Below are 21,529 nucleotides of genomic sequence, written 5' to 3'. Positions count from 1 at the left end.
CAATTTTGACGGTATTAGGCAAGAAATTTCAAAAGCTGATTGGGGGCAGATGTTCGCAGGTAAAGGGACGGTTGGTAAATGGGAAGCCTTCAGAAATGAGATAACGCAAGTCCAGAGAAAGTATATACCTGTTAGGGTGAAAGGAAAGGCTGGTAGGTATAGGGAATGCTGGATGACTAAAGAAATTGAGGATTTGGTTAAGAAAAAGAAGGAAGCATATGTAAGGTATAGACAGGATAGATTGAGTGAATCCTTAGAAGCTAGAGAAGTGATTGCTGGGCCTCTTGCTGAGATATTTGTATCATCGATAGTCACAGATGAGGTGCCAGAAAACTGGAAGTTGGCTAACGTGGTGCCAGAACTGGCTCAAAGGTAGAAGACAGAGGGTGGTGGTGGTGGAAGGTTGTTTTTCAGACTGGAGGCCTGTGACCAGTGGAGTGCCACAAGGATCTGTGCTGGGTCCACTACTTTTCATCATTTATATAAATAATTTGGATGTAAGCACAAGAGGTACAGTTAGTAAGTTTGTAGATGACACCAAAATTGGAGTTGCAGTAAACAGCGAAGAAGATTACCTTAGATTACAACGGACCTTGATCAGATGGGCCAATGGGCTAAGAAGTGGCAGATGGAGTTAAATTTGGGGATAAATGTGAGGTGCTGCATTTTGGGAAAGCAAGTCTTAGCAGGACTTATACACCTAATGGTAAGGTCCTAGGGAGTGTTGCTGAACAAAGAGACCTTGGAGTGCAGCTTCATAGCTCCTTGAAAATGGAGTCACAGGTAGATAGGATAGTGAAGAAGGCATTTGGTATGCTTTCCTTTATTGGTCAGAGTATTGAGTACAGGAGTTGGGAGGTCATGTTCAGCCACTTTTGGAATATTGCGTGCAGCTCTGGTCTCTTTTTTATCAGAAAGATGTTGTGAAACTTGAAAGGGTTCAGAAGAGATTTACAAGGATATTGCCAGAGTTTGAGCTATAGGGAGAGGTTGACTAGACTGGGGATGTTATCCCTGGTGCATCGGAGGCTGAGGGGTGGCCTTACAGAGGTTTACAAAATTATGACTGACGTGGATACGATGAAGAGATAAAGTCTTTTCCCTGAGGTCGGGGAGTCCAGAACTAGAGGGCATAGGCTTAGGGTGAGAGGGGAAAGATGTCGACCAGGTGCTAGCAGATGGGACTAGATTGGGTTGGATATCTTGTCGACATGGATGAGTTGGACCGAAGGGTCTTTTTCCATGCTGTACATCTCCATGACTGTATGAACTGATCGTTCATTGCTACTATTACACATGTGCAATACAAAATCTCATGAACATTCATTTCTAATTTAGTTTTTTTTAAATTATGTGTTAGTTCCAGGCAAAATGTACTTAATTTGAGATTTCCTGAAAAGGAAGTTTAGAAAAATCATGGAGACAAAATAACACGGGCCTTTCATTTCTCATCCTAGATGCTGCTTGATCATGATAGTCAGTTGAGATGATTTTCTACAAGACACCGATCAAATGAGAAAATAATAGGGAGGACAGCACTCTTTATTGATGTAGTAAGAATCAATATTCTTCCATTGTGCCTGGTCCTCTGCCCCAACCCTGCCCTTCACCAAACATTCCCTGCCATTCCCATCACATTACAGCTCGTAGTATTGACTGTTGTATTTCAAAAGGAATACAAGAAAATGTTCCCATCTTGTAGTCATGTTCTGACATTTCAATTTTCCATTACAAACCTCTTCATGGCCTGGCATTGTGTTTGAGATTGACCCATTTATACCAGTTGATTTTTTAATTCTGAAAGATTATGTGCCCTGGAGTCATATCTATTGATAACTAGATTAAGGTTGACATGAGCTTATTTGACCTTAGTTATTCATTAGCAGGTGACAGCAAAAGAGTTTTGTATTTTCGGTTTATGCAGGGCTCGCTGTAACCCACAATAAAAGCCGAGTTTTCAATTTCAGCTAAAATCACACTGAATTGACTGTCCATGATGTTAAAGCTCAAGTGAATGATTATTCTGCTAAACTATTGTCTTGGTACAAGGAGCCAGCCTAATGGGATACAAGAACAATCTAGTCAGCAACTGAGATTCAAAGAGATGTATACACATACAGGTGTGACTGTTAGGGGAGCAAATATTAGAGTCATAGAGACGTACAGCACAGAAACAGACCCTTCGGTCCAACCTGTCCATGCTGACCAAATATCCCAACCCAATCTAGTCCCACCTGCCAGCCCCAGGCCCATATCCCTCCAAACCCTTCCTATTCATATACCCATCCAGATGCCTCATAAATGTTGCAATTGTACCAGCCTCCACCACATCCTCTGGCAGCTCATTCCATACATGCATCACCCTCCATGTGAAAAAGTTGCCCGTTAGCTCTCTTTTATATCTTTCCCCCTCACCCTAAACCTGTGCCCAGTAGTTCTGGATTCCCTCACCCCAGTGAAAAGACTTTGTCTATTTATCCTATCCATGCCCCTCATGATTTTATAAACCTTTATAAGGTCACCCCTCAGCCTCCAACATCCAGGGAAAACAGTCCCAGCCTATTCAACCTCTCCCTATAGCTCAAATCCTCCCAGCCTGGCAACATCCTTGTAAACCTTTTCTGAACACTTTTAAGTTTCACAATATCTTTCTGATAGGAAGGAGACCAGAATTGCATGCAATATTCCAACAGTGGCCTAACCAATGTCCTGTACAGCCGCAACATGACCTCCCAACTTCTGTACTCAATACTCTGACCAATAAATGAAAACATACCAAGCGCCTTCTTCACTATCCTATCTACCTGCGACTCCACTTTCAAGGAGCTATGAACCTGCACTCCAAGGTCTCTTTGTTCAGCAACACTCTCTAGGACCTTACCATTAAGTGTATAAGTCCTGCTAAGATTTGCTTTTCCAAAGTGCAGCACCTCGCATATCTCTAAATTAAACTCCATCTGCCACTGCTCAGCCCTTTGGCCCATCTGATCAAGATCCCATTGTACTCTAAGGTCACCTTCTTTGCCCTCCACTACACCTCCAATTTTGGTGTCATCTGCCGGAATACGTTTTAGCATTTGTTTAAAATAATTGTCAGCTTTGGCTGCTGCAAATTACATCCTATGTGACAATGACAGAAGTAAACCTTCCTGCTTTAACCTTCTCAAACCTTTTGCCGTTTTCGGCGTTGTTGACCCCACCGTCTTCTACCAACAGCTCTCCACTGTCATACAATTGGGTGGCACTGCTCTCTTCTGACTCTAATCATATTTATCTAATCATATTCAGAGTATCATTTGCAATAGCTTCCCTTCCTGCTCTTGCACTGCCAACTTTGAAATCCCAAAAGCATTTATCCTTCGCACTCTCCTCTTCCTCATTGTCATGTCCCTCTGATAGCAGCATCTGAAAGAACAAGGGATGTAGGCAGAGCTGACAAAGCCAGAGTTGATCACCTGTCCTAAATTACCCTTGAGAAGGTAATGGGAAGCAGATATTCTGAACTGCAACAGTCCTTTGAGTGTAGGTACAACCAGAGAGTTCCAGGATTCCAGTGATAGTGAAGGAACCAGTTGGTGCGTGACTTGGAAGAGAATTTATAGGTTCTGATGTCCCCAGGCATCATCTGCCATTGTCTTCTTGGGTCAGAGAGGTGGTGAAAGGAGTGAATATTGAAGATAGTGAAAGTTGTCCCTTGGCAGCTGCTTTGTCTTTGATAGGTGTCAAGTGTCGTAAGTATTGTTGGAGCAGCACTCATCCAGGTAACTGGAGAATATTCCATCACATTCCTAACGTTTGTCTTATAGATGCTGGACAAACCTTTGGGAGACAGCAAGTGAGTTACTCACTGCAGAATTGTTAGCCTCTGACCTGCTGTTGAAGCCATATGATCCAGTTCAGTTTGGGGTCAATGGTAGCCCACAGAATATTGATTCTGGGGAATCATGGTAGTAATGCCATTGATTGCTAAGTAGAGATGGTTGCATTTTCTTGTTAGTCCAAACATGGACACAAATTTGAACTCCAAAGGTGAGGTGAAAGCAACTACCTTGATTCAAGGAAGATTTTACTAAGTTTGGCATCAAGGAGCCCTAGCAAAATGAGAGACAATGAAAATCCTGAGAAAATTCTTCTCTGGTTTGTCATATCTAGCACAAAAGAAGATGGTTGTGGTTGGTGGAGGTCCATCATTTCAGCCCAAGGACACCTTTACAGGAGTTCCTCAGGGTAGTGTCTCAGACTCAACTTCAGCTGCTTCTGTAATGACCTTCCCTTCACCGTGAGGTCAGAATTGGAAATGTTTGTGATAATCACACAATATTTAGCACCATCCATGACACCTCAGATACTGAAGTAGTGTTTGTCCATATGCAGCAAGAACTGTCAATTATTTGCCCACTCTACAAGTTCAATAATGTTCTTTTGTAATTTGTTAAAGTCCTCTTCAGCATGGATTAGCTCTCTATCCCACTCTGCCCTAAACTTAACGTCATCTGCAAATTTAAAATGGTAATTCTGACATTAAAACATAAATGTAAATTGTGAACACCAGTGATCTCAGAACTGATCCTTGTGAAATAGCATTGATTACCTTGTGCCACTTTGACTAACTATTTTTACTCCCACTCTCTGCTTTCTGTCCTGAAGCCAGTCAGCAACCATTCCGCCATTTAGCTCCACATTTTCTGATCTAGTTCATTAGTCTATTATTGGACAAGTTATCAAAGGGCTTTTGAAATCTGGAAAATTACATCCACTGCATTATCATTGCCTACTCTCTCTGTAAAAAAGTTCAATAACGATGACTTAGCAAGGTTTGCCTTTTTGAAATCCACGTTGACTATATGTTATTATACTCTTGCTTCAAGGTGTTTTTCTCTTTTCGCAAAGATTTCATTATTTTCCTTCCCTTTGGAAACTTTTTCCCCCCAAAGACAAAATAATATACAATATGTCAGCTTCCCCAAGTAATCGAGAAACACTTTGCGAACATTACTATGTTGGAAAGCTTTTGATTTCTCACTGTAAACAGAGATTTTAAAAGAGGAAATAATGAAAAGAAAAAATAACAAGAGCAAGTTTCTTAGCAAGAAAGCTGTGAAGAATTTTTCTCATGCATAGAGCTTTTATATGTTGAAGAAAATATATCCTGTTTAAGTTAAATTAGATAAATGGCTGATGTGAGACAGTGTAGCATGTTCTTCAATTTGTATAGCATATAAACAAAAAAAGGGAGTTCTGACATAATCTTTGCAGTGTAGATTCAGCTTCGTGTGAAATAAAAGATCTTACTAATTTCCATCAGGCCTCATCTGACTGAATCTTTGCTCAGTCTACCTTCAGAGAAATTGCAGAGGTACATAAGAATAGTGTTCAATCAGGTTACTGAGAGATACCATTGTTACAGGCCTGGATTATACTGTTGTACAAGCAGATATCAGGTGATTGTGTGAGTGAACACCAAAGCTAGGATTTGGAGATGGCTGGGGGGGAATGACTGATGCCATTGCACTTGAGAAACGATCCAAAGCAGGCCTAAATCTATAACATGTATATACCCTTGAGTTATGCACTCGCGATTTGCTGTGCAAATTTTCTTTCTATTTCCTGCACCTCAAGATTAGAGGCTGTGGGAAGAATAGACAGTGTTGTTGGATAGAATGTTGATAGAATTTTATTCTCCTTTACGACTTCATTAAAGTAAACAAGCTACCATCAAATAACAGCAAAATATTGCGGATGCAGCAAATCTGAAATAAAGGCAGAAAGTGTTGCAGACATTCAACAGGACTGGCACTGTGGAGAGAGAAAGAGAGTTAAAATTTCAAGTCCATTATGATTGGTTTGAGGTCTAAACAGTTATATCCTCTATTTCTCTCTCCACAGATGCCACCAGACCTGTTGACTTCCTTCAGCATTTTCTATGTTGTTTAAGTTATTATCAGGCTGGTTGAGTTAACATTATCCCCCACATTTTTGACATGTTTCTGATTGAAAAACCTCTGAAGTCAAGACCAGATAGGTGATGGGGCATCTCCTAGTCAATGCTGGAGTTGCTGTGACAAGCCTATGGAAAATAACATGCCTACTCTGCCATTAGACAGGCTTTTCTCTGCAACACAGAGGAACTGACAAAAGATGGAATTTAATGCCAGGTAAGTGAAAGCAAATTCAAAGGGGGCGGAATTGTTAAAAAAAAACTCAAAGGAATAACAACAAAACTCCAGGATGCGAAAAAGTTAAAATTTCTATTTTGATAGGAACAATCTTGAGAGAGCTTTTTTGTTTAAGAAAGAAACATAATTTCTAAAGGCTTTTTTTTTGGTGATCCAGAATGCTTCATGCAACATTAGGAAATTGAAGGCTTGGGATATCTATTGTATTAATGACTTTATTGAGGCTCTTGAGTAATCAGGGTAAAGCTTCAGACAATTAATATGTGTACATCATATTTGGGAGGTAGACAATACATTAGAAATATTCTGAGGTGGGGAAACATTGTATTTACAATTGCAGCAGTGCTTTGCCTACCCAGCTTCTTGACACCAACCTATGAGGATACACTTATTCAATCGATCCCTGATCAGGTCTTTCACTGATCTTGCTGATCAGTATGCCTCAAAGGGAGTAACTTAGTAGGGTAGGTAGTGCTCATTCATGAATGCAGATTTCTCCAGCTTCCTCATTTCCCCTTCCCCCACCTTATCTCAGTCCCAACCCTCGGACTCAGCACCGCCTTCTTGACCTGCAATCTTCTTCCCGACCTGTCCGTCCCCACCCCCTCTCCGGCCTATCACCCTCACCTTAACCTCCTTCCACCTATCGCATTCCCAACGCCCCTCCCCCAAGTCCCTCCTCCCTACCTTTTATCTTAGCCTGCTTAGCACACCCTCCTCATTCCTGAAGCAGGGCTTATGCCCGAAACGTCGATTCTCCTGCTCCTTGGATGCTGCCTGACCTGCTGCGCTTTTCCAGCAATGCATTTTTCAGCTCTGATCTCCAGCATCTGCAGTCCTCATTTTCTCCTTATCCTTGATCAGTCTGTCTTGAGATCAAATTTATGGATGTGGGCTTGAAACTACCTGAGTTCTGAAGTAGTGTCACTAGACCCGAAACATTAACTCTGTGTTCTCTCCGCTGACATTGCCGAGCTTTTCCAGCAATTTCTGGTTTTGTTTCAGGTCCAACATCCACATTTCTTTGTTGTTTGCCCTACAATTCTATCCATTTGAAATGTGAACTGTCGGAATGGCGGACAAAGTGGGAGTGCTGAAGGAATGGAGTGTTCAGCTCCCACGTTTGGCAAGGAGGACCTCCAGATTTTGGTGGAGGAAGTGCAAAGGAGAAGAGATTCACCTGGATCTAATTGGCCAGTGTAATCTTCCACAACTGCAAAGGAGGCACAGACAGAAATCCCAACAGTGGCAAATACAGACAGTAATGGAGACAATACTGGGATAGGTTCCATGGTCTGCCGCAGTGAGGAAAGTTGAATTGTTCAGCAGGAGCAAACAGAGATCCAAATGAAGGTTCAAACCTACACACTGCAGCTAAGGAGCAAGATCCAATATATACCTCTGCTGCACCACAGAGTATTGTATGTCCAAGCTTCTGCGATTAGTATGCACAGTAAATATGAGAACGAGCCCTGTGAGATTACTTCTTGCCTGTCCTCTGTATCAAACTGATGTCACTTTATGTTCACTGAATGGTTTAAGAGGGTCCAGAATACAAAGGAGCTGGCCCAGACTGGAGTTGAGTCAGCAAGGCAGCAAAAGACCCATAATGTCGAACAAGCAGCCATGGGATGTTTCCTTTTCTGGACAAGATGGCAGTAGAGTAAGACACTCCAAATGGAGCTCCTCCGCTCCTTCTGTTAATTTCCCATTGCTTTTTCCCTTTGAAGTAGAGCGGATTGGAGGCTGGAGAGAGCAGGACTGCCACTGGGCCCTGGGCACATTAGGGAAGGCCAGCGGGATGGAGGCCTGAGTGGAGTGCGGATGGTCAGTGGGCTGGAGGGTCCAATCAGAGCGGGGGATGGTCAGTGGGCTGGATGGTCCAATCAGAGCTGGTAATGGTCAGTGGGCTGGAGGGTCCAATCAGAGCGGGGAATGGTCAGTGAGCTGGATGATCCAATCAGAGCGGGGAATGGTCAGTGGGCTGGAGGGTCTGAGCAGAGTGGGGGATGGTCAGTGGGATGGAGGGTCTGAGCAGAGTGGGGGATGGTCAGTGGGCTGGAGGGTCTGAGCAGAGCGAGGGATGCTCATTGGGCTGAAGGGTCTGAGCAGAGTGGGGGATGGTCATTGGGCTGAAGGGTCTGAGCAGAGTGGGGCATGGTTAGTGGGCTGGAGGGAATCTGCAGAGAGGGGATGGTCAGTGGGCTGGAGGGAATCTGCAGAGAGGGGATGGTCAGTGGGCTGGAGGGTCCGAGCAGAGCGAGGGATGATCAGTGGGACAGAGGCTCGAGCAGAGCGGGGGATGGTCAGTGGGACAGAGGCTCGAGCAGAGTGGGGAATGGTGAGTTGGCTGGAGGCACGAAAAGAACGTGGCATGGTCAGTGGACTGGAGGGCCAGAGCAGAACGGGGGATGGTCAGGGGGTTGGAGGGTCTGAGCGGAGTGGGGATGGTCAGTGGGTTGGTGGGCCCGATCAGAGTGGGGATAGTCAGTGTGTTGGATAGCCCGAGCAGATTGGGGATGGTCAGTGGGTTGGAGGGCCCGAGCGGAGTGGGGATGGTCAGTGGGTTGGATGGCCCGAGCGGAGTGGGGATGGTCAGTGGGTTGGAGGGCCCGAGCGGAGTGGGGATGGTCAGTGGGTTAGAGGGCCCGAACGGAGTGGGGATGGTCAGTGGGTTAGAGGGCCCGAGCGGAGTGGGGATGGTCAGTGGGTTGGATGGCCCAAGCGGAGTGGGGATGGTCAGTGGGTTGGATGGCCTGAGTGGAGTGGGCATGGTCAGTGGGTTGGAGGGCCCGAGCGGAGTGGGGATGGTCAGTGGGTTAGAGGGCCCGAGCGGATTGGGGATGGTCAGTGGGCTGGGAGGCCGGAGCAGAGTGGGGATGGTCAGTGGACTGGAAGGCCTGAGTGGAGCATAGACAGTTGTTGGATTGGGGCCTGGTGTGGGCAGTCAGCAGCTTGCAAGCCCAGTTAGACCATTTGTGGCACAAACCCTGTGCTGATCTACTGCTGGCCCTTAATGGAAAGGCTGCAATATTTATCTTCTTAACTTTATTTCTCATTTTTCTAACTGAAACTCTGAATAACTGTAAGGTAATGTAACTTATTTCCTTTATTTCTCTATTTTGTATCTAAGAATTGTACCAAGGTACTTTGTACCTAAGATGACACCATGCAGGGTGACTTTGTAAACTTGTCACTCCATTACTTCTGTACTTGAGTTCATTTGATAATAACGGCTATTTTATTGTATCCTAGTCTATGGAACTTGCTGGGTCTGTCCAGCCGCATGTCAGTGATGGATATTCATCTGAAGTAGGTGACGAAGATGGTGGTAAAGGTACTCGGATTGTAATGGAGATCACTCTGTCAGGTCACAGAGCTTAAGGAGATTTCAACAGGACAGGGAGTACCAGGATCAAGTTGCATCACAAGGGCAGCATGAATATGATTAAAGGAAAGGCAGTCCTAAATAATCACTTTCCTGTCTCACAGGTCTCAGCTCTGCTCATTCACACCCCTAACCTGGGTCAGATTATTCAATGTGCATCAGGATTGAGAAGGAAGAGTTATCCAAGGAGGCAGCACCATGTCAGACAAGTCCTCAGTCTGCTATTGCATATACCAGTACATTGGAAGGATTTAGTGTACGAGTAGAGTCAATGGTACAGGATGAAGGGCAGCACCTCAGAATGAATGGGGAGGTATCAGAACCAGAGCCATTCAGGTACAGGCCCCTTCAGAGGAGTGAGAAAAATCATGATAAATCTCCAAAGGGCAGAAACCTGGAACCTTGGGAGTCACCTTTCGGTGACAGTGTTTCGACCTTCAGCAGCAGGTATGTGGACATCTCAGAGTTCCAGAGGCAATGCAGGCTCATGCACTCTGACTGGAGGAGTCCCTCATTGTGATGAGCTCTATAATTGAACAAGGGGTTCAACCTCATGAGCTCCAAGCATGAGGGACTGGCTACTTTGCTGAAAAGACACATGTACACATTTTGGCTGTGATCTCCTAATGTTCTCTTCGCAATATACATATCTTGGTGTCATCTACTCCCATGTCAACACTCTCATCATTTGACGGAATCTTTCCTGACGCTAGAAATTTCTAGAAAATTAGCATCAATGCAACTACTGCCTCATTAACCAACTCTTAATACTCTTGGATGAATTCCATCAGGAGAACTTGTCAGAACAGAGTTCTATCAGTTTGCTTGGTACCACTTCCCTCGTAGCAGCAATTTTACTGTGTCCCCCTCTGCTTTCCACCTTTTGATTAGCAGCTATTACAATTCTGTATAAAAAAGACAGGAGCAAAATGTGAGTACATTTCATGTTACATTCTTTATTTTTTATAATAACACCTATTCTCACAGACTAGTGGAACTTTATTTTACTTTACTTACTGTTTTCTTGGAAAATATCTGTAGAAACTCTTGCTATCCATTTTAATATTTTAGTAAACATTCTCTCATACCTTATTTTCTCTATCCTGATCAACCTTTTAATCATTTTCTGCCATATTATAATTTATCCAATCATTTGACTTTGTAAACTTGTCACTCCGTTAGTTTTGTACTTGAGTTCACTTGATAATAACGGCTATTTTTTTGTATTCTATTCTATGGAACTAGCTGGGTCTGTCCAGCTGCATGTCATTGATGGATAATCATCTGAAGCAGGTGACAAAGATGGTGGTAAAGGTACTCGGATTGTAATGGAGATCACTCTGTCAGGTCACAGAGTGCAGTTATGTATTTTTTCCGTAAATGTGATGCTTTCATTAACTTCTTCAGTTAACTGTAGACAATGGGTGCTCCCCTCAGTATTTTTCTTCACATTAAGAACATACTTATTCGGCATATTCTGAAAAAGCTGCCAGATTGTCTGTATAGGTCTAATCTGTCATCAAGTACCCCAGTTTATTCAACTAACTCAGATTTCATACTCTCACGTTTTTCCTTATTTAATTTTAAAATACTTGTCTTCGACCCATTCTTCTCTCTTTTAGACTTCAAGTAGAATTCAATAAGATTTTAATTTTTATCATATGCCTCGATTAATTTTCAAAGAGAAATATCAAAGCCACATAGTCCTCTGTCTGTAATATATTTCAGCCCTGCAACCCTGTGATAGCTACACTTTCTTAATTCGGGTGTCTTGAGCATCCTTGATTTTAACTTCCCCACCAGTGCCTTTAGCTGTCAGAGCCCACAACTCTGGAATTCCCTCCCTAAACATCACACCTTTCTATCACATTTCTACCCTTTAAGCTGCTCCCATTGGTTTTGCATTTCCCCGTGAAGAAATTTGTGACGTGACAATATCCACAAAAACAGTTTGCTAATGTTAGAGAATTTGGGGTTTGTCTCGGAATGGAGAATGTTAAGAGGTAATTTGTTTAAGGTTTGCTACACTATCGTGTTCTCTTTAATACAAGAGTCAGTAGCAAAGGACACAGATTTAAGTTATTTGACAAAAGATCCAAAGGAGACATGAGGAAACTGCAGAAGGCCTGGTAGTGTGGTGGAAGCAGTTCAACAGGAACGTACAAAACAAAATTGCATGAATACATAAAGAGATAAAGTTTAGATAGAGCTCTGGGAAAAAGAGCGGATAGGGGAGGGTGGATGTTTCAAAGAGCAAACAATAATACAATTCTTTACTGCATCATTTCAAGATTCTCAGTCCCCATGGAAGTCAGTTTACATTGACAACAGACTTCAATGATTCAATCTTCTTTTGTTATTTAACTAAGGTTTCAACAGACTTCAGTCACAATGTGAGCTACGTTTATGTATTATTAAAAAATTTTTCATTCGTGTCGATCTTGTTTCTTGTACATTATCTTATTAACAAGTGACATCAGTAATATCTTATGCCGCTCTGTCAATGTCTAGACCAGTGGAAATTCCCATATCTGTTTCTCCATGGACAGCACAAGTTAGGAGAGTACTAAATAAAAACCAAAAAGAGCTGCGGATGCTGTAAATCATAAACAAAAATCAAAGTTACTGGAAAAACTCAGCAGGTCCGGCAGAATCTGTGAAAATAAATCAGAATTAACATTTCAGATCTGGTGACCTTTCCTCAGAAATATTTGGTTTTCATTTAAGACAGCACGAAGCCCATAACACATTCCAGGTTATCCCCACTATATTAGATGATGCATCACCACTATGCGCTTCACCAGAAGCTCACTGATGATCTTACCTAATATAGTGACAAAACGTCTGAAAATGAACCTTCCAGCTTGGCGAGCAAACTTGCATCTAGAACCTCAACCTGCGCTACAAATCTTCTCAAAACTCACTAACACCTATGGGTGCAATACACTAAAATTGGCCCAAAAATGTGAAACCAATGCCATCCGACCATATAAATAGAAAACGGGTCACCAAACGCCAGTGCTTCACTGGAGGCTCACTGATGATGTTACCGAATATGGTGACGAAACATCTGAAAATGAATATCCAGCTCAGCGAGCAAACTTACACCCACATCCTTTGCCATTATCCAGAAATCTCAGGCTTAGGCCTTTGTTGGACCATAGAGTTTGCTGGACGACAGGAAGCCCTTTGTCAATGTTACTTTTTAAACACAATTAACTGGACATTGTACAACATAAAAATGAGATGGCAAGCAGTTGGTCAGAAAGGAGAGAATCAGCCAGGAAAAGATGCAACCCCACACGGTAGCCTGGATCAGTCAGTTCACAGCATTAGTATTGACATACATGAGAAGTTATCCACCCTGGACAAAACAGTTGCCCCGTTGGCACGACAGTTGCTGGAATGGTCTGCTATACAGAACATCCCAGCAACCCTCCATGAAGACCAACGCAGGTCTCTGGAATTTATTGAGGCAGGTGAACCAATTGAAAGTTTCTCAGCACCCTCAACATCTTCTATCACCCTAACTCTTCTGCCAAAGTCCTCATCTGATTCCCAGGCACACGTGATAGGGGATACCTTCGGGTAAGTGCAGAGACAGCAGTCTGAGGTAGTTTTCCAACAGTTCGTCCATGCCAAAGCTGGTACCCAAGCTCCAAGACGTGAACAGCCCATCTCCACCGAATCTGAGGAAATCTTGGAGGGGTGGGGGTAGGGTGGGTGCACTTCAAAGGATTGTGCACAAGTGCAGGGCACCACCTGACCTACAGCAGTCAAGGGTTCATCTTTTTAGGTTTCTAAGTATCAAAAGTAAGCATTTTGTGAATATGTGTCAATAGACTAAGGTGGCTCAGTGTGTGTCTGTACATGATAAAACTCAGTGAGAATGTTAACACAATGAAAGATATTCTTACTAGAGACACTGAAAACTTCTTGCTGAGTCTATTTTGCAGTGATATTATATGACTAAGGGTATGACCATTTTTGACTGACAATAGAAGACTTTTCCACTTCTTGTCCATCACACAAGATAGCATTGAATCAAGGATCGCAATTGGCCTCACATCACACATTTTCAATCCACAAATGACCTTAAGGGACAATGAGCAATCAGACTCAGTGATCTTTATAAAGTGGACCTCAAGCATGAGGATTGAGAGCAAGGCAGTCTTTTACACAACAGTGTTACACAGTTAACAACTGGAGGCTCCACTATTCATGATGCCATATGTAGAGTGTTTTCTCAATGTATCCTTCCCTTAATGACCTCCCAAAATGCGTAAGCTTTCATTTATCAGGAGTAAAGTCCCCCCTCCAATGGCATTGTGGGTCAACCTACAGCACGTGAATTGCAGCAGTTCAAGAATTCAGTTCACCATCACCTTCTCAAGGGCAACTATGAATGGGCAATAAATGCTGACCTAGCCAGTGACGCTCATTTCCCTGAGTCCATTTAAAAAAGTTGAGGACAATACCATGGTATTTCCCAAAGTAATTATGACTTCCAAGGGAGACAGCTTATTCATAGAATCCCTATAGTGTGGAAACAGGCCATGAGACCCGATAAGTCCACACCAATCCTCTGAAGAGTAACCCTCCCAGATCCATTCTCCTGACCTACACATCCTTGAACACCTTGGGTAATTTAGCTTGGCCAATTCACCTAACCTGCACATCTTTGGATTGCGTGAGGAAACCCACACAGACACAGAGAGAATACATACAGTCATCTGAGACTGGAATCGAACCTGGGTCCCTGGTGCTGTGAAGCACCAGTGCTAACCACTGAGCCACCATGCTACCCTTACCTGTGGAAGCTGCTCACCAGAACTGAAGTAAGTGGAAGATTTCAGAACTCTAGGTAAATTCTTTTTGAATTTAGTATGCTTCTGGCGATGATTCTGTTTTGCACAGTTTGAGCCATGTCCACACAAGCTTCATCATTGCAGCCTCCTCATCCTCCTGAGGGATCATGGACAAGGGCATCCTTCCCCTCAGATATTCCAGTCCTTAGCAGGCCTCTTGCATTGCCAGCTGTGGGCCTCTCTGCTGTTATGCAGCAAGTAGCAGACTGCTGCTGTTCGAGACATTGGTGCAGAGTAGAAAACAAGGCAGAACCTACTGGCACAGAGAACATGATATATGATACATGTTTCATCCATCAAATGGTTGTGTCAGAAAATAGGTGAGAGCTAATTTTTGGCCCAATCAAGGAGGTACTACTGTCATAGAGAAACATAGAAAGTAGGAGCACGAGTAGGTCATTGGGCCCTTTGAGCGTGTTCAGCCATTCAATAGGATCATTCAATCAAATACCCATTCCCACTTTCTCCCCACACCCTTAGATATGGTTATTATGACTAAAAGAATCAATCTCCTTCCTGGAAATAGTCAGTCCTATTGGGCCATCCTGAGCAGTCAGGGGAACTGCATCTTGTCAGACGAGAACTGCAAAGAGAGCAGTCAAGGCTCTGGTTGGCCCATGTCTAAAGGCTGCTCATTGGAGCTGAGAGAGCTTTAGCCATATAGTCAGAAATAAGCAATGGTAGCAAGGTACGGGGTAGCAAGATATGAAGAAATGAATAACAGACAAAACATTCAGACAGTCAATGTTAGTAGCTAGAAGCAGTACGATCAGAGGCCTTGGTTAAAGAACCGTCAATGACTATAACGACTGTGAGAAACAAAGATAATATGGGACACATGGGTATTGAAATGTGGGAATTGTAACATGCATAAGCTGCAACCCAGCAGTATGAGCTTTAACCTTCAGTAATGAGGCTTTCTCTCCACACGTCTGTACAAAATAAGCAATCATACCCTGTTCTCCTGATGTCCTCTATCAAATTGCCAAGTATACTTAACAATGCTCCGGCATTACTGGCAGGATCTCAGGTCACACTGTCAGGACAGCACTGAATTTGGATGAGTACATTTTAATTTACCACTCGTAGTTAGGACAGAGAGCTGTATTAAACAGGTGTGGGCAAGTTCCAAAGATGTGAGTGAGGACTTGGTGCTGGGTGAGGTGGATGAACTATATTGGTGGGGTAGGAGAACATTTGGTGAATAAAACCAAAAAGCTGCCAGAGAGCCCTCAGGAATTGTTGGTGAAACAGGGAGGCTGAAGCATGTTGATGAGAAAGGTAAAGTGAGCAGGCAAGCAAAAAAAAACGGCAACTAGAGATAGTAAAAGGCATAAGTAATCCCTATCATCTGAGGTGCTTTGGGCTCCATAATAAAACACAAAGCAGAAAACCATGAAAAAACTATTCGAGAGAATACAGAAGAATGGATGGAACCCACTGAGCACCCCTAGAGAAATGGATGGGTCAGAGAAGGATAAAGAACAGAATGGGATAATGATCATCACTACTTTATATGTGTAATTGTAGAAGTGAGTTAATGCTAATATAAGAACAAACAGTGGAACAATGGCTGCAGCAGGCATCAAACCAGATGAGGATAAGGTAGAGACAGCTGAAAAGTGGGGAGAAGATAGGGCCACCGCCACTAAACCAATCACAACTGCCCACACACCACAGTATGAGGTGGTGGTAATTTACTCGACAGTTAAAAAGGTATAAATGAATATGAGAGCGACGTTCACAAACATTAGTGTTTCAAAACTGGGTTGACAAAAAAGCTCAAAAGTTTGGATAAACTGAACTTTAAGGGTTATGTGAGTTAAAATTTACTATATAATCAGTAATAAGCAATGTTAGTAAAGTATTGGGGAACTACAGATGTGCAGAGAAATGAATTTTAAAAAAGATATTCAGACAGTCAAGGTTAGTAGCTAGAAGCAATATCAGAGACCTTGGGTGAAAGAACAGACAATACCTATAAAGACTGTGGGAAACAAAGATACTGCAGGACACATGGGTATTGTATGCTGCAATCTGTATAAAACTTAAAGGTTTTCTGTAACCCAGCTGAGCTTTAACATTCCATGTGGAAGCTTTCTCTCTATTCGTGCAGATGAAGTAAGCATTTTCCTGAAGACATCCTCTACCAATTTGTCAAGTATACCTACAACAGGTAGGAAACCTGGGGCGAATACAGCCCTGGGTTTCCATGAGTTGATCATTGAGGGAGTTCCAGTGGAGGTTGTAGAGGCCAAAGAGGAGCTTATTGTCAGAAGGGAATGGGGCAGTCAAGACTGGGAAGGCTAATGCAGAGGCATGTTTTGAGGTGGTGATGACAAGGACAGTGATGGGGAAATATGTCAAGGTATAAAAGTGTGTGCAGACTGCATGGTAGGCTATGTGAAGTGGGGTGGATATTTGCACTGACTACCGGTATGGCCTCCAGAGGGGGAGCGTAGATGATCAGCCATCAGTATTGTGTAGTGCTGGGCTCAGAAGTCAATGAGAAAAGCTGAAAGCAAAATTCACGTAGTGGATCTCCACATGGGGAGGCAGACGGGTGGAAATGGGTTCTCGGGAAGACAAAATGGGACATGAACACTCTGGGAGACAAGCCAATGACAAAGAGGAGTCCAGCACTGACAGTTCCCATCGTGAGCTGCATACCCTGCCATTACTTGCTGATCACTAGATACTAACCCCAATCAGAAAATCACTGGCGTAATGCCCAAGGTGAATGTAGTCAGTAATAGTTTGATGAGCAAAAGCACAGGATCCTCATCTGCTGGATGTTTCATCACTGAAGGAGCAATTATATGAAGCAGGCATTTGCAATCTTCACCTACGTTTAATTTGCAGTCATTTTCTCATCCATTTGTAATGTGTGCAGAGTGGACAAGGTTAGGCTTGAAATGTTGGTCAAAGATCATTTGCACCATGCCACTGGGCCTTACAAATTGAACATTGGCATCTCAATGATATTAAAGTTAGCAGTAAACACGTAAAAAGAGGAAAGTGCTGGCCAAAAGCAACCCAGAACTTGTGACACCTACAAAGGTGCTGAAGAAGGTTAAGACAATCTGTCACCTGAATATTATGATGGACTGAACTGAATGCAATGATAAGTTTCATGGTTGATGGTTTAGGATTAGGGTTAGGCTTCGAAAATATAGCAGCCTTTCCCCAAATACAGGGTGCCATTGATTGCACACACGGCACTGAGAGGGCTGTTTCACAACACCGTAGAATTTATCAACAGGAAGGGGTTCTAACCATTAATAATTAACTGATCTGTGATCCCCGTTACCACTGACTGGAGGAGTGACCCACTATCTTGGCAGCTGCCTTGACTCCTATATCCTGAAGGGCTTACATGGACTTGGTGTGTTGAGGATCCAGGTGCCTTACAAGGCTGGTTACTGAGGAACGTGGACCATCCACTGTGACCATTGTTAGGACATGCTTAATTTAAACTAGCAACACAGAAGACATTTATCCTGGGCAGTAATCTGTGAAAATTCAAGAGGCCAAAAATTATTTAAAGTAAAAATTAACAACTGTATTTCTCAATGTATAATAGAGAATAACTAACTAACAATTATTTACAACCCCATGCTCTAACCTATCTTTTACCTTTCCCTTCTACAATACTAGTCTGATAAAAACCCTGATTAAGACTTACTGAAAAATACAAATTTCAAAACCAGCCAGCTGTCAAACCTTCGCTTTGCAGATTTTCTCTCCAGGTCAGTGCCAATGTTTTTTCTCTGGACAAACTCCTTTTCTCGATGGGTACCTCTCAGACAGTTCTGAACTAGCAGTCTACATCTTAGGTCTCATGGCAGTTCTCCTCTTAACTGTTCGATTTTCTCTGGTCTTCTACCCCAAAGCATCAGATTGTGTCATTGGCTTTTAAGATTGTCAATATACTAAATTCAAACTTGATTGGAATTTGGTATTTTTGGGGTATAATTTAAACTGATTGTCATTTCCAGGCAAGCTAGCTAATCTAGTTTTGACCAAATTTTACATTGTTACCTTATTGAAAACACCTGGTACTATCATGTAGTTCTGCCTGATATGTTTCAGTTAGATGGGTAGGTTTGTCCGATAGCTCCCCCTGATGTGCCCTGTGCCCCAAGCCCACCCATAGTCTCGACCATTATTTATTCAACTTCTTCCTCTTTTCTCTCCATTTAACCATATCAATGTAGTCTGTAACAAATTGCTAACATGCAACAAACTGCACCTTGTTTGCTACAAGAGGTTCCTTTAGTTAGGCCAGAAAGTGGTTCTCCTCTACCATACTAGACCAAGCAAGATCTATACTTTCCAAAGTCAAACGAGATGATAGCACTAACCTTCCTAGCAAGCAACAGCTCACACAGTGCAGTGAGCTGCACCAATGAAACACCCAGAAGAGGGATTGATCGTGGCATGATGGCCTACTGACTGGAGGTGCCTGTCCAATTAATTCTTTCCAACTAATGGACACTTTTTGTGCCATTTTCCTGTTGGCACAGCTTTTATTTGCAGCCAGCGAAAGTGAACACTAAACAATATACACGTTGGATATCACTTAAATCCCAAAAGATAGTTGGATTGGAATACTATATGAAGGTAGATACTTATTAATATCAAATCTTCCCCTGAAATAATTTGGGGATTCTTTGAGGATTCAGAGAAGAATTTGCAAACTTTTTTGCCCTAATTGACTGGTGAGGGCGATTTAAAGATCTTTTTATTCTCCCCGCCCAGGAGATTATATTTCTTCCAGGTGAGGGGTACAAGGCGTGGCAGTTATTTGGGAGAGGTGGTTAAATCAGTAAGCATTTTGGTCACTCAAATTTAAATAAAAGCAAAGTAGTGCAGGTGCTGGAGATGAAACAAAAGGGAGTGCTGGAGAAACTCAGCAGGTCTAGCAGAGTCAGTGGCAAGAGTAGCGAAGTTGCCAGAGAAAAGTGCAAAGCCTCTTCCAGATGGACATACCTGCAAGAGCATAGCAGTGAAATAAACACCAAGATTAAAAACAGTACTTGCGGATACTGAAAACCTGAAATAAAACCAGACTGTATTGGAGAAACTCAGGTCTAACTTTGTTTCTCTTCCCACTAAACCTGTTAAGTTTTTCTAGCACTTGCTGATTTTATTTTAAGTTATTGCCAGTCCTATGTATTTCCTTAGAGTTTCTTCAGTTGCAAAATAACAATTTCAGCAGAAATCACTGTTCCACGCAGGAACTGTTTCAGCTGAAGTGTCAGCAGTTGAGTGGGAACAGACTAATAAACTTCCACTTATATTTTTAACATTAGTGCACATGGAGACTGCAGTAACTAATCCCCTATCTTTTGGGATTTAAGTGATATTCAACATGTATAAACTTTAAGAGTAGGACATTAAGATTCAATGAATGTGTAAGTGACAAGGATGTTGGAACTAACAAGATCCTTAAGAATGCATCAATGCATGATTTGACTCATTCAATAGCAATTGAAATCAATTGGCTTCAATAAATTATCTATACATATCTAACTTAACAAAAGATATTCTACAGTGTTTAAAAAAATATTTTGTAGGCACATTTTCCAAAGTTTTGCATTAAAAATAATTTATGAGTTGCAATTTTTGTGTAAAAACAATTGCTCGCAATCATTTGCCAGTATATGACACAATTATCATGACAACCACACATAACTTTCAAGATAGTGCATGGTTTAGAAAGGGTGGACGCCGGGAATTTGTTTTAGTCAGGCAGGGATACTAGGACCCATAGGCACAGCCTTAGAATTACAGGGGGTCGATTTAGAATGAAAATGAGGAGACATTTCTTCAGCCAGAGAGTGTTGGGCCTGTGGAATTCATTGCTACAGAGCACAGTGGAGGCCGAGAGGTTAAATGTCTTCAAGGCACAGATTGATAAAATCTTGATCTTGCAAGGAATTAAGGGCTATGGGGAGAGTACGGGTAATTGGCGTTGAAATGCCCATCAGCCATGATTGAATGGCGGAGTGTGCTCAATGGGCTGAATGGCCTTACTTCCACTCGTATGTCGTATGGTCTTATGGTCTTATGCTCTACCTTGCATTATATAGATTAGATTAGATTAGATTACTTACAGTAATAATTTACAGCCTTATTTCCACTCCTATGTCATCTAGCCTTATGCTCCACCTTGCATTATATAGTGTTGTACATTTTAACTCTCAACCAAGAGTACATTGTGTAGCTTTATAACTCAATTAATTGATCTAATAACTTCCTATATATGTGTGTGTGTGTGTGTGTATATAATATATATATATATATATCTTTATAACTTGATCTAATTAAGACTGGTAAAATTTAACAACTCTAGAGATTAACAATTTTTCTTTTTCTGGTGATATAAATATTGAGCTGGTTATTACATTTGTCTGGATTAACACGTTGGCTGTTAAATTATGTCTATCCCAGACTTATCCAAAAAACATATTGAATGAAGTCAACAATGAATGAGACACAAATCAGATGATGTTACCTTTGTCAGTAGAGGTGTTAATGATGACAATTTTCATCCTACAATTCAACCTTGAGGAATGGTTACCAATAACCAATAATGCGGAGACATAGGTGTTATGTACTCTCTTGCGTGTATACTTAAATATGACAGATTAAACCACCTAACAAATGGAAGAAAACTAAGCAGACCTAAATACACCCTGTCAATGTAATGCTAACAATAAAGTATTTCTGATCTAGCATTCATACAGTCCACTAAGTTCTGTCTGATCCCATTAAAATGTAACGAAATGTTCAAGGATAGTTTCTTAACATCTATTATTCTTCCAAAATTCAAACTTACTGTAGAAAATACAAAGTTGTTGAAGATCAAGTCCTTGCACCATTCAAGCTTGCTTCTCTTGTCCATTGAAAAGTCATTCTTTTCTTGTTATGTTGAGGACTCCGCTTTCAGCAAAGTAACAAATTAGCTTCCACGTCCGTGGAAACCTGTGATGGAGAAGGTAGTAATGACTATCTTTAGATATGTTTAAGGGCCACTGATATAACATTTTTAAACTTTTTTTAGTATTTATTTCTTTACTTTAGACTTATGA

Source organism: Chiloscyllium plagiosum, chromosome 18 (assembly GCF_004010195.1).
Source record: "Chiloscyllium plagiosum isolate BGI_BamShark_2017 chromosome 18, ASM401019v2, whole genome shotgun sequence".
In the NCBI taxonomy this organism is placed as follows: domain Eukaryota; kingdom Metazoa; phylum Chordata; class Chondrichthyes; order Orectolobiformes; family Hemiscylliidae; genus Chiloscyllium; species Chiloscyllium plagiosum.
Note: the sequence above shows the minus strand (reverse complement) of the source record.